The following is a 13170-nucleotide window of genomic DNA, read 5'->3' as shown; positions in this document are numbered from 1 at the left end:
ACCATTTGGCACATCCCTAATAAAAACCTTTATCCATTAGCCCCATTGGTGCATGCTTAGGCAAATTAACTCTTTTATATGTAGATCTAAAGAAAATGGTGTGTTATAATTAAATGATTCTTTTGGGGGCAGTAAACCTCTCTTCAAACAGCTTGGATATTAGTGCAGTCGTTTTTCTTTCAGCCCTACTAATCACAGCAAATTTAGCTTGCACAGCCAGAGTCAGGGTGCATGTTACAGGACATTCTGGCAATGGTGATGAACAGATCCCACAAGAGCTGGTGTTTGCTTTATAAGAGGATTCTATCTGAAGTTAATGTAAATGTATCTGGATCCTTGCTGTTCATGGAATCGTGTGGCTGTTTAAGATGTCTGGTACTTGAGATATGTGTAGGTCACAGCCCACCCCACAGAAGACCATTGTATGGCTGACTTTGGGTTTGAATGGAAGATCTAGAGGACAAATGGCAACTGGAGCCATCACATTTAAAAACAGAATCCTCCCTCCTCCGAGTCACTCAATCTGTTCACCCCAGTTTCTAAATTGTTTGAAACTTATTTGACTTAGGCGACCTTTTGAATGCTCCTTCTGGTGGCAAGGGCACCAGATACTGAATCATAATGGAGCAGACCCATAGTTACCTTGATGAATATTTAGGTCAGGATTTCCTGCCATGGCTATCAATGGCTGGGCTCTGATATTTTGAACTGTACTTCATTTACTGCAAGTGCTGAATATCTGTTTTTCTGAAAACTAGGCTCTATGGACGTGCCCTGTTCTGGTTTTTAGTTGTAAAGCTAAACACTCCACGTTTAAATGCTGTAATCTCCTGAGACAACACAAAGCTGCTTTCAAAAAACACAAGTGTATGTGTTAGACTTTAGATTTTTGTCTAGGATATAGAAGGCAGTTTTTATATTATTATCAAATTCAGTCTTGGATTTCCACATATCTACTGGATATCTACTGGAATTACCAGGATGAAAGATTTATTCATACCTCTTTTTCTTTGCTGTTTATATTTTCTACTGTCAGGCTTTGAGTGTGCTCCTGCTGAGGGGGACAGGTGATTGCTTTCAAATAGTTCCAGTGCTGTTGGTTGGTGTGGCTGCATCTAGCACAAGCCCCTGTTGGCAACTACATCATTTTATTGGCAATGAGGATCTATTATTGGTTTATGTTGGTGGGTTTTTTTTGGTTTTGTTTTTATTTTGTTTTGTTTTGGTTTTTTTTGAGGAAAAGAACTTACAGAGACTGCAAATTTTCTGGTTTGCTTTAAGCTCCAGCTCTGCCTGCATCTTTATGTTCTTCTGGGGAATGGTGGACTCCTGTGCCAGCCACTGTCATCACACAAATATCACTTTCCCCTGGGCTTTCTGAAGTACCTGGTGCCTTGGAACATCCAGATACATTTGAAATACTTCACTATCTGATGCCTGAGGTCAATAGTTTGGATGTTGTAAAAGTAGAATCATTAAAATAGGACTTGTATTTGTATGGAATTATAGGTAGGATTAGCAGCAAGATGATTCAAATGTTATGGACACTGCAGTTTTCAATTGCAAGAAGCAAAGCACTTTTTCTTTTTTTTTCAGATTGTGTGCTGCAGGAAATAAAAGGGCAAGCAGTTTATCTCACAGGCCCATGAGCTGCCTTCAGTTTGCACATGCAGCTTACATTGGTGGGAGTCCCAGTGTATTCCGAGGACTCCGTCCAAACAAATATCTTAAGGGGAAGTGTTCAAATATGAGCCATCCAATTTGTTTGCTGTTCTAAACTGAAAATTAGCAGACTTAAAATGTCTAAATTCAGCATGCACATGGATCTGTCAGGCCTCACCACCTTCACAGGGAAGAAGCCATTTCCCTTTGTGCTATCACCAAAGTCTTTGTCAAAAGCTCCTCTCTGGCTCTCTTGCATCTCCCTTTGGGTATTGGAAGGTGCTAAAAGCTTCTCCCAGAGCCTTCTCCTCTCCAGGTGAACAAAGCCAGCTCTCCCAGCCTGTCTCCATAGCAGAGGTGTCCCAGGCCTCAGAGCAGCTGATGTTTCTGTGTTCATTTACATTTTGCCACTGTAGAATGTTTTTAGATTTTTATTCCCACCTGAGGAGAGGATGATGTTGCCTTTACTCCTTGTCAGGCACTGATTAACACTGTGCACTGGTTTTATTTCAGTCTGACTGGGCTTTCCAAAGGTGCTAAGAGACATAAGTTCCAAGAATACATCACTCCTTTCTTCTTTCTTCTTTCAAGAAAACAAGGTGAGTCCTTTCTCACTGATTCCACGAGATGAAAATTTATCCGTTACAAATTTGGAGAAGCACAGAAATGTCAGAAACATCATTGTTCCTCCATGATTGTTTGTTTCAGCGCTCTGTGTTTGTGGGGGTCTCCAGTTCACTCCCAGGGAAGTGCAGCTGTGATTCAGAGCAGTTTCCTCAGCTCTCAGCACCGGGGTTGTTTAACCTTGAGGCTGCTGTGCTGTATCAGTGGTGATGCCTCATGTGCAAATGTGCTGCTTTGAAATGCAGAGCCTGCACCTCCTGTGTCCTACCTTGCAGACTGCACTCCGTTTTCTGGAAGGTGAAGCATTATTTTCCACATCTCTCCTGGGATGTATCGAGAGCCTACTGAATTCTGTAAAGACTTGGGATTTAGTTTGCTTACCAGTCTCTAGCTATTATCAGATAGCAAAGGAAATACATAATGTAGCACACAGAAAAGAAATGATGGTTCAGCATTATGTAAAAATCACTGCTGTTCCACTTATTTGGCATGTTCTTTGAATGCCAGAAAAGGTCTTTTGGCATCTTAAGTTAATCTCATGTTTCCTGGTAGTGGGTGATGTCAGGAATCACAGATGCCAAATTCTAGGGTCACAGGTCTGACCTGAGAATGAGCAATTTCAGACCCAAGGGAGGCTAGAAACGTTTGGGTTATACAGAAGCAGAAAATACTTTGTTTTTTCCTTTTTCCTTTTTTTCCCTTTTTTCTTTTTTCCTTTTCTCATCTCATCAAAGAAATAGTGACCAAATTCTCATGGAAATTCATATCTCAGGCTCAGGCAGTGGCCAGGCTTTATCACTTCACAGTTCACATTGCTCCAACTGATGACAATGAGCCACAGCAGTTTTAATGTTCTTATAGTGACTTCTGTCTGAAAAGCAAGAAGCAGCTCTTGTTAATCTGGCTGGAAATTTTCTGAAGGCCTTTGCCTCTATTCAAAGAGAAGGTTCATTGAAACTGAAGCATGTGGAAAAATCCCACTGAACCTTTGACAAATTTCTCATGTTAGCTAGGTTTTGGGTCCTTGAAGCTATTACATTCCCTACCAGGTACTCCCCAGCTCTCTGCTTTCCTAGTGCCATTGATGCTTACTGGGGAATAATTATTGCACTGGTGGGGAAAGAGGGACTGAACTCTTTAAAAAAATCTCTTCTGCAGTTCATAAAAGTAAAAAGTAGTTCGTAACCTGCTTTCACCTTGACACCCCCAAAATTTTGCAACACATTTATTCTAAATACGAAATTTTTCATATGGGGGGGTTATTCGGGCTCAGCTTTAACTTTCTGCCCTAATTACAAAGCCACTTTGTTGACTTCCAATAGACTTTTTACTTATAAGCATTTTTCAGGGTAATTAAAGTGTGTAAGTAATTCAGCTGGTCCTGTACATATTCTTATTTACAATGTAATTAGGACCACTGCAAGAAGAGTGCCGGCAATTAGTGATTTAATCCTAGTGAAGAATGCTTTGAGTTTCAAGTTTGGCTTTTTTGCTTTTAATCCTTCCACACCTCCCTCTCTAAGAATGATGGTTAAAAAACCCACAACATGTTTAAGATTATCTAAAGGAGAAAATTCCAGTTTGGGGAGCACAATTGCTTTATATTTGAAATGAAATATTTTTTTTTCTCTCTGCTGAGTGGATGAATTTGTTTTTTTTCTCCACTAAGCTGTGTCACCTTGTCTTTCAACAGGTACTTGTGATTTCTGGGTTCCTCTTCTGACTTAGACATTGATTCACTGTCTGGCCTTAGGTAATGTATTATCACACTTTCAAATTTATGTGCCTGTAGCTACATTCGGATACTAAAATAAGTGACTTAAGAACTGTCAAAAAGCAAGTAATTTATGGAGTTGTGTAACAACAGAATGCAACCCCTGTTCTGCAAAAGTTAAGGATATTTAATTTTATACTGATTAGTGCTGTTCACTTAAACATTTGCATAACAGGTCATAGGTAGGGGGATTTGGTACCTAATTTAAAGCATCAGATTTTGAATGTTATGTCACTTTGCCTTCATGTGAAATATTTCATTTTAAGCCATGTCTCTGATTCCACAATTATCTTTTTCCATATTAGCCCAATAACCAGCAATTACAATGTCAGTTGAGTATGTGTGAGTAGAGAAAAACTGATTACTTAATGAAATGATGCTATGACAGCTGTTTGTAAGAAAAAGGAAACAAAGGCTTATGAAAGGTTCTTCAATGAAAAATGCACAAACATTTAGGTTGCACTTAATTCTCTTTAATTAATAACCTTTTGGGAAAAAAGGACACCTGTAGTAAATACCCTTCTCCACAGATCCCTTGCTTGGACACTAACAAAGCAATAAGTGAGATGTCAAAAATTCTCCTGCTAAAAAAAACCCCAGTGCATGCATTTCTGACATTTCCATAGCAGGGAAGGAGAATTAGAATATGTATGCATTTATATATAGGTGGCTTGCAAGTGACTTTAGTTGTATCCTGAAGGTAAATAAGTGCTGGAGACCAAAGGTGCTGGTGTGGACAGGCAGGATAAGTTTCAGAAGCAAATCCTTCTGGGATGGAAATAATGATCACTCCTGTGTGAACAACTTGCAGCCATTCCACCTGTGATGTACCCATTAAAATACAAGCACCTTGGACTGCAAATTACATATATGCCCTCCTGTACTTGACATCCCCTTTGCTCCCTTGGTTCATTTTCAAGAATAGCTCAGACTTTTCCCAGCTTCAGTCCAAAATTAATTTATACCTTAAAATTATTAGAAATTTTTTTCTTAAAAAATACATGACTGGATTTAATACTATGTTTTGTGATATAGGTTAAATGCAGTTTCCTGGTTTCCTGCACATTTAAAATTATGACCCTTTGTTTTAAATTGCTTATGATGTTTAATAAGCAAATTAAGACCCACTTCAACTCTAATTAAAGCTCAGTGGAAATGCAAAAGGGTAATGGACACAGGACAGGCAATCATCTGAAAATTAAAGAAGTGGTGTTTTGAAGAAAATGTTTATGACAGATTTTATTTTTAGAAGACAGATGCAATTCTTTCTGTTTCATCAGTTATCAAGAATTTTAATAATTAGGTGCAGTATAATTAACCATTAAGTGAAGAAAATTGTATTTTCATTCCTTGGTTTTAATATTTATTTACTGTAAGAAAAAGTTGTATCTTTATTTTAAATTACTCCAGTAGTGCTTATTTACATTCCTGAGCATGAGTGAATTTTGCAAACCTCAATATTACATTTTTGCTGTTTTGTATGATCTTAATTCCAGCTCCTGTCATAGAAATCCTCTTAGGTTGGATTCAGACTTATGTTATGTCTTTGTGCATTTGGCCAGACCAGCCTGGCTGGAATCCACCTGGCTTCATTTGGCTTGTGCCAGTCCCAATAGCTGGGTGTCAGGCCCCTCTAGCTTTTCATAATGTGCTTTTTTGGCAGTTCTAGATGGTTCTGAATCCTGGGCTTACTGCTGCTCGTGCCCTTGGATTATTACCCATGCATCTTTCTCTCTATTTCCTTTTTTTTTCCGCCCCTCTTTTTTACCCCTTTTGTCCTAACTTTTTCACTGACTGTATGATTACAGTACAAACATGGTGAAACACAGTAGGATGGATTTGCTGCTGGTGTGGTTTCAAAAGGTTCTGTTATTTGTGAATTTGGCTTGTGCAGAAACAAAGAAAACAAACAAAAACCTGACTTATCGCCTGTATGTTATATGGAGAGTCTTTTTTGGTGTATTTAAATAATAGGAAGATAGTAAGGTTTCAGATGCAGTTTGGTTTCTAAGGATCCTTCCCAGATAGGAGGTTTTCCAACAAATTAGGCCAAATTCTCTCTGTGCTGCTGAAGATTTCAGATGTTGGTGGGTTTTTTTTTTTTTTGTTTTGCTTGGTTTTTGTGTAATTTTTTGTTGTTTGTTTTTTGTTGTTTTGGAGGTGGTGTTTTTTTTAAAATCAGATGTGTTTTTCTCTTTACATGAAGTATATGATGCAGTGAATGACAGGAATACTTTTGCAAGGCATTTGTGTGACTGCACATTAAACAAGAATCTTCTAGCACTCCCTTATCATCAGTATGGTTTCAAAGAAATGATTATATTTTATTGGAGAGTGGGACAAATAATGAAAAAATCCACCATTGTTAAGGACAAAAAGCAGGATATTCTTGGGGGAAAAAACATCCCCAGCTCCTAAACATTACATGATTAACAAGTAAAAAAAAAAAAGATTTGTTAATAAAATAAAATTTATAAGTTCAAGTTAATGCAAAGCTCTTTCTTGAAATAACTTGATGAGTCTTATTTAACCCAGTTTTAGTAACTGCATTTCTTGTCAAACAAGTCAAGAAGGATCTGACAGTTATTAATAATGTGAAAGTTTTGTTTAAATAAACAGGAGGAATTAATGTGAAGTGCATACACAATTCTGATTGACTTCCTTTTGCTGAAGTTTGTTCACTAAGAATTTTGCTGTGATTCAAGACCAATGCTTTCAGTTTGTCTTATGTTGCAGAAAAGTTGTATTCAGCAGATGGAAGGGCTCTGATGAATGCAGCACTTAGTTTTTCTGCTATCCAATAAAGCTGCAATGACACTGTGTGAATCTGGGAGCTCTCATAATCTGTGAGAAGTCAGGAGAAATTGTATTACAGTAATTGACTTCAGTAGGATCGAGACTTCCTCTAACAATTCCACGGGGCTTTCAGTAGTTTTGCAGTCTATTTTAAGGTATGTGCACACTGGTGGAAGTAGTGCTTCTAATCAAAATGAGCTATATTTTATTCAGACCTTGGAGACCAAGTAGGTAGAGCTAATTGGCTTATAACTGACCTGCTTAAAGGATGTCAAAATTGGCTGTTGGCTGTTCCTTTATAACATTAGTTTGATTGACTAAGAGTCTGGCAGCAAGATATGAAATATTATGAACCCAATTCATTAAAATTGTCCCCATTTTAGATCATTACATATTTTCAGAACAAATGGAACATACTTGCAATATAAAAGAAATATGGATCTGTAAATTACTAACCCGTCAGCCACCTCCTTCTCCTTCTGTTCCCCTCCCCAGAATAACAAACTCCAGTTGATCACATGAAAATAAGGGGAGAACAGTGGGGCATACGTTTTTCTCATGGTACTATGCAAAATAAGTGACTTTAAAAAAAAAGAAGAGTATTCTGAGCTTGACTTGCTTCTAAGTTATTTGGTTGCCTGTCATGCAAGGACTCAGCTCCAGAGCAGTGTGCATGCAGAGCTATCATTACATCAGAATTCTGCCTCCCTCTCATTGGGGAGGATTTTGTTCTTTTGGATAATAGTTTTATTTCACCTTTTTTAAATCACTGACTTTTACTCTGCTAGGGTCACAGCTGCTGTTCCTCAGGTGACTGATCTCACCCTGGTGTTGGTAGGATTCAGTTCTGAATGTGGCATGAGCAGGGAGGCTGAGATGAAAGGTGCATGTGCTGTTTGCAGGCTGAAGAAACTGCTCTCTAGCTGTGGGAGGATGGGGAATCGGGAAGTTGCAGTGTCTGGCATGGACATTTTTGTACATTTGTATTTCATCCCAGCTTTTAAACTGCCCTATCAGCATAAATGGAGGACCTACAGGATTATTTTAGTTAAAGATTTAGTAAAGATTAGTGCTGAAACTTGGTGCTGGGGTGTTAGCCCACCTGCTCACCCCTGGGGGTTGCACTCTTGCCAAGGGCTGTTCTCTGAATGTGGGAGGAGGTGGGGTTCTGCTCATCATTCATTTGCAGGTGGTGATTATGCTGGAAATCATCTCATGGAAGTTTGCTTTGGGCCACATTCCAGCTGCTGCATTTTCCAATGTCCTTGGCTGTCTCCTCTCCTCAGGTCCTTGGCTCCATCCTTCCCAAGCAGGCTCACTCAGCTCTGCTGGGCATGGGCAGGGTGTGTGCTACAGTGCCTTCAGGAGGTGAAGGTGCAGCAATCTGTCCTTCAGCCAAAGGCTTCTGGTTTTTTCCTGCAGAATTATGGTGCAGCCAGAGCTAAAATTGCATTAGGGCACGTCTGTTTGCTGCCTACATCTCTTACACACAACGTGAACGAATTATGGTGGTGCTGTTCCATGTGAATGTGAGTTGTGCATCTTATCCAAGCCTTTGGAGTTGTTCATTAATATAGATTGTTGTTTGTTCAATTTGGCAAAGCTCAGAAAATCCTACAGGGGCCAAAAGCAACTGAAATCCTCATTACCTCTAACAGCAAATGATGCATTCATCATCTTTAAGCTGAAAAACACAGTCCCTTTTTCTTTCTTTATGCACAAAATAGCTTTTTCAGGTTCTGAACTTGAGAACAGGAGGCTCAACATAATGAGAGCCAGTCTTCTGAAAGAGGCAACATGCTAGGGAGGATTTGCCTTTTATGCTTTTGCTTTACTCTCTTTTGCTAAAATTACATTGCAATTCTAAGCATCGCAAGTTTCAGGGATGATGCTTGATATTCATCTCTGTTCCTTAACAAACACTTTGAAAGTTCCTAAGTTGAGGATATCATTCTTTCTTTGCAACATGCCTCTTCTACAGCCCTTACCCCTGGCATGAAGTAAAATCTCAGTCATGCTCCACTCCCATCCTCCATATTTCAAATCTTGGTACCTAGATGGAAGTCTTGGTACAGTAGAAGTCTGGCACTCACTGCAAAAGCTTTGTAAATAAATGAGGAAAAAATAACACAACTAAAATAATGAAGTCTCTTGACATTACCTGTGGTAAGTCCAAAAGCTTGTTTCTTGTGCTCCATTTTCTGAGTTGAAAGGTTTTCCTATTTTCTATGGTGTTTGGGTAAATTTTAAAAGAAAGCCACAGCAGCCAGCATGAAGCAGAGTTTATTTTAAAGGAGAAATTATCTCCTGCTCTCCTTCACACTACAGCTGGGACTTGCTTTCCCCTTGACTTTGGCTTGGAGGAAACTTTTCCCTGAGCCTTGCAGCCAGGCTCTGGGGGACAAGGGGAGAGGCTTTGATAGATGGAGATGAGCAGGCATTTCAGACTGCACATCCTGGTGCCTAAAATAGCTGTAATTATGAAAGCAACATGGTTCACTAGAGCAACATGTGATTGTAAGGGTGTTCTCAGTTCTGTCTAGTACATTCTTTAACAAAGCTGAACCATACTGTCTCCCTGTATTTCATCCAGCCTTTCCAGTGCTTTGTTCTCCTGCTGAAAATTTAGATTCTTTTGTCATCTGATCCCTCTTTTACATTGTTAACAGGGGGACGCTACTGGGTACATGATAGAAAGGGCAGTGACTTGTCTCCAGTGTTCCTTCTGTCCATCTGAAGTACTGGTGTACAACTGCTTCCCCCATGTCAAATTTATGTTGTTTTCCATTATTCTCACAGACTGAAGACAAAAAAATCAGATCAATGCATCTGTTTGAATTTTATCATTCCTGGAACCATTCTTAATTATTTGAGGCCTTGATATTAATAATCATTTCACAATATTTCTCTTGTCTAATCCCTGTCTACCTCTTTCCCTTTCAAATTTTGCTGAAAGCTAATTTAGTTTTTTCTTCCCACCTTTTCTCCAGCACTCTGTACATCCTACCTTAACTGGATTGTCCTCTTTTCATCTGTCTTATGTATTTATGGTTGGAATAGATCCTTTGCTGCACATTAAATCCTTTGGTGCTCCCAAGCCAGCCTTGGCTGTGTGAATTTAATGAGGGTTGTGTGGTGGTTGGTGTTGTAAGTTATCTTAGCCTGCTTTTTCAAGTGTCTGCTGTTGGACTGGTTTATCATTTTCCTGATGTGGTGGTGGATGAGGGTGCCCCAAAGAGCAGGGATTTCCTTCTCTGAAGGCTGTGGCTCACCTGGTGAGGGCTGCACTGCTTCCCTCCAGGTCTGCATTTAGGTGCCAACGTGGGACATTTGTAGTGGGAACCATTGTCAGGGAAAGGTTTATGTCCCCTGAGCTTCTTCAGGGTGCAGGGAGGAACAGGAATGAAACTGGAATCATATTTTAGAGCTGTGAGTAGTCTATCCCTTTTAGAGATGAAGGAGAGGTTATGAGCAGTGAGGGTTGTGATCCTGCCAGTCCCTGTACAGCTGCTCTCAGTGCAGGCTGTGAGCAGCATTGCCCCTCCTGAGGAGGAGCTGAGCTTCTTCTGCAGTCATGGAAATTGTTCCTACTTGCAAACTGTGGAGGAAGATCAGAACTGAAATTTGAAATTTTATTAATCATCAGGTAATCAAACCTAAATTGGAAAATCCAGGAGTGTAGTCAGGCGTGGCAAGAATCTAATTACACATCTTCTCACAGCTTAGAATAAAATCCCCATAGGATAATTGAAATTTTTTTCTTTACCTGTATATGTTCTTAAATTCAACTAAACTGGCAACACATCAAAACAAGTCCTTTCAGGTATTCTGCTGGAGTCCTTGACTGTCCCTTGTAAAACACGCCACACTGCTGGGGCACAAGTAATTACCAATGTGCTCTGTGACTCCTCGTGCACATCTTGAAGGTAATTCAGGAGCCTTCTGTGTGATAATGAGGTTCAGTATCTCAGCTTCAGCCAGCCCATTGTCAGAATGACATCTGGTTTTAGTAACTGGTGGTAAGAGATGATGTGAGGCACTGTACAGCTTTCTTCTCACTGTTCTCAGGTGTAACAAATATCCACAGCTCCCAGATTTATAGGGCAGCTGTGATCAGATAATTTACAACAAAAAGTGCTGTCCTTTCACCTATGTTTTCCTTCAATGTCCTCTAACAGTATCATGAGAGACTGTAGTTACAGTAACACAGTATTTTTAAGCTTTTAAAATGCTTTATCCTTAGTTGAGATATAGGACACTGTATTGATTTATCACATTATAATATTACTGGGCAGTTTAGGTCTGAATATGGAGCTGATAAAATATTGGACAAAAACACTGGTGCAATCTGGGTGATTCCAATGCAGATACTGAGCTAATGTGAAAACTTGCTGGGTACTGTGTGCCTTTTTCTGGGGTGCAAATGATGGAATGAGACTTCAGGTTTTTGGGGAAAAAGCATTTTTTTATCTGAGATACCGTTCATAGATTGCATAAAGTGATTGTGGTTCAGTGGGAACTCCTGGTTGTCATCAGTTTTAGTGAAAAGTGTGCAGAATGTCCCTGAAAAGTGCTCTGGAGTGGGAGTCCAGGGTCTGTCCCTCACCCTGCCATGGACCTGTGAGCACACACAGAATGCTCCAGCTCTCTGTGACCCAGGGTCACCCCTGCTCAGTAAAGAGCACCCACCATCCCAGGGAGTGTTTTGGGACCTCTCATGGTTTCACAGGTTGTCAAATGGTCACCAAAGATCTGATCTTTCAGACAATATTGAATTTTTCCTTAATCTCAGTTTCAGTGGTGTTTTAAAGCCTGCTTTCATTGTTTTTCAAACCATACTTTACACTGCTGTTCCTTTTTCATGTTTCCTTTTATCCTCCTACCTGACAGGAGGGATATGTGGGAGACAGTTTTATCTGCACACAGTACTCTTGTCCATTGAACTAAGCAACCAAGAGAGGCAATAAATAGGCATTTAAAGAGATTCTTGGAATTTTCTAAAGACAATATAGTGGTGATAGGTTAGTTTTGTGATTTCTGATTTTGTACAGTACATACTTTGGTCCTTCTGTGCCCACTCTCCCTTTCCTCTCAGTCTTCTGCATGCTTCTCCTAAAAGCAAAGTTATTTTCAAAGCTGCTATGACACCACAAGCTGTCCTTTGTGAATACATGGTGCTAGTTATTCAGTCCCTACATGAAGAATTTGGGGTTTTCCGCTCTGCTCTCTGTGCCCTCATTTGGGTGAGATTTGGATACTTAGGTCCTGCTATACCCTATGGGATGATATTTTGTTTGCTCAGGATTTTGTTGGGATTCACCATGCTTTTTCTTTGTTTTTTCTTTTTTTTTAAAGACAGTTTGTTCTTTTTACTCTACTGAAATTATCTGGAAAGTCTCAACATAATTACATTCAGCAGAGGTGGGGACATGAAGAGGACACCTGTACAGCTTTTTCTGCTTTTCCTTTCAGGATGGAGACTTGTCTCCTCTCATGTCAGTGAGCCAAACTCTACTTTAGACAAAATGAAACCCCAAGGTCAACTGAATGTGAATTTTTGGTGTCAGACATCAGACACAGCACTGCAAAGGCTGATTTCTAGAATCCATATGGCATTATGAGAATATTTCACTGAAGTGTTCAGTCTTAGTGTTGTGGACACAGAGGTTTTGATAAACTCAAATGACAGATCCCCTTCTAAAATAATCTGGTGTGACAACCTGCTCAGTGTGAGCCACTAGAATTTGATAAATTTTCCTTTTATCAACCAGCATAATTTTTAATTGAGCTAGAAAAGAGGATTTTTCAAGGCATCAAATTATGAAGCCCAATTGTATGCCCAATTTAATAGTCAATTATCCACACAAAATATCTGTTCTTTACATCTAAACATAAAAGATGGATGTATTTAAAATCTGAATATTGTTCTGCCTTTGCCTGAAGAACTCTTTAGGATCAGGAACCCACCCACTCCTCACTTTTATTTTATATATGAAACTGCAGGAGAGATTTTCCTAATATTCCAATTTGTCAGAAAAATTTGTACAGCCCAGGTATGGTGCTACAGGAATAGCACCTGTATCTTGAAGTATAGAATCTTTCTTTGTGTTTCTATTACTACACCATGCTTATATTTCCATTTTCATCTCTCAAGGACAATCCATTTTACAGGCATGCCAGCAGCTTGAAGTATTTTGGAGAAAAGAATGGTTATAAAATTTCTGGTGGAAAATTCTAATGCAGCTATAGTTCCTTCACTACTGAAGCCAAAATACCATTTTAGAGGGATTTGAAAAGAGTAGTATGTTATTTCA

At 39.4% G+C, this 13170-nt stretch overlaps 1 long non-coding RNA gene across 8 annotated transcripts in view; it reads left to right on the top strand.

Moving 5' to 3' along the window:
- The window catches only part of LOC135451803 (uncharacterized), a 101495-nt gene that overhangs the window by 50716 nt on the left and 37609 nt on the right, over nt 1-13170 (top strand). For 5 of the 8 annotated variants that reach the window (XR_010441436.1, XR_010441438.1, XR_010441435.1 and 2 more), the window contains 3 exons: nt 2176-2261; nt 2371-2583; nt 3980-4039. This is a non-coding gene — a long non-coding RNA (uncharacterized LOC135451803). The remainder of the gene's footprint in view (nt 1-2175; nt 2262-2370; nt 2584-3979; nt 4040-13170) is intronic. The other 3 variants (XR_010441442.1, XR_010441439.1, XR_010441441.1) reach the window with 2 other exon arrangements.

Source organism: Zonotrichia leucophrys, chromosome 9, assembly GCF_028769735.1.
Source record: "Zonotrichia leucophrys gambelii isolate GWCS_2022_RI chromosome 9, RI_Zleu_2.0, whole genome shotgun sequence".
Lineage (NCBI taxonomy): Eukaryota > Metazoa > Chordata > Aves > Passeriformes > Passerellidae > Zonotrichia > Zonotrichia leucophrys.
This window is presented reverse-complemented; position numbering and strand designations above follow the sequence as displayed.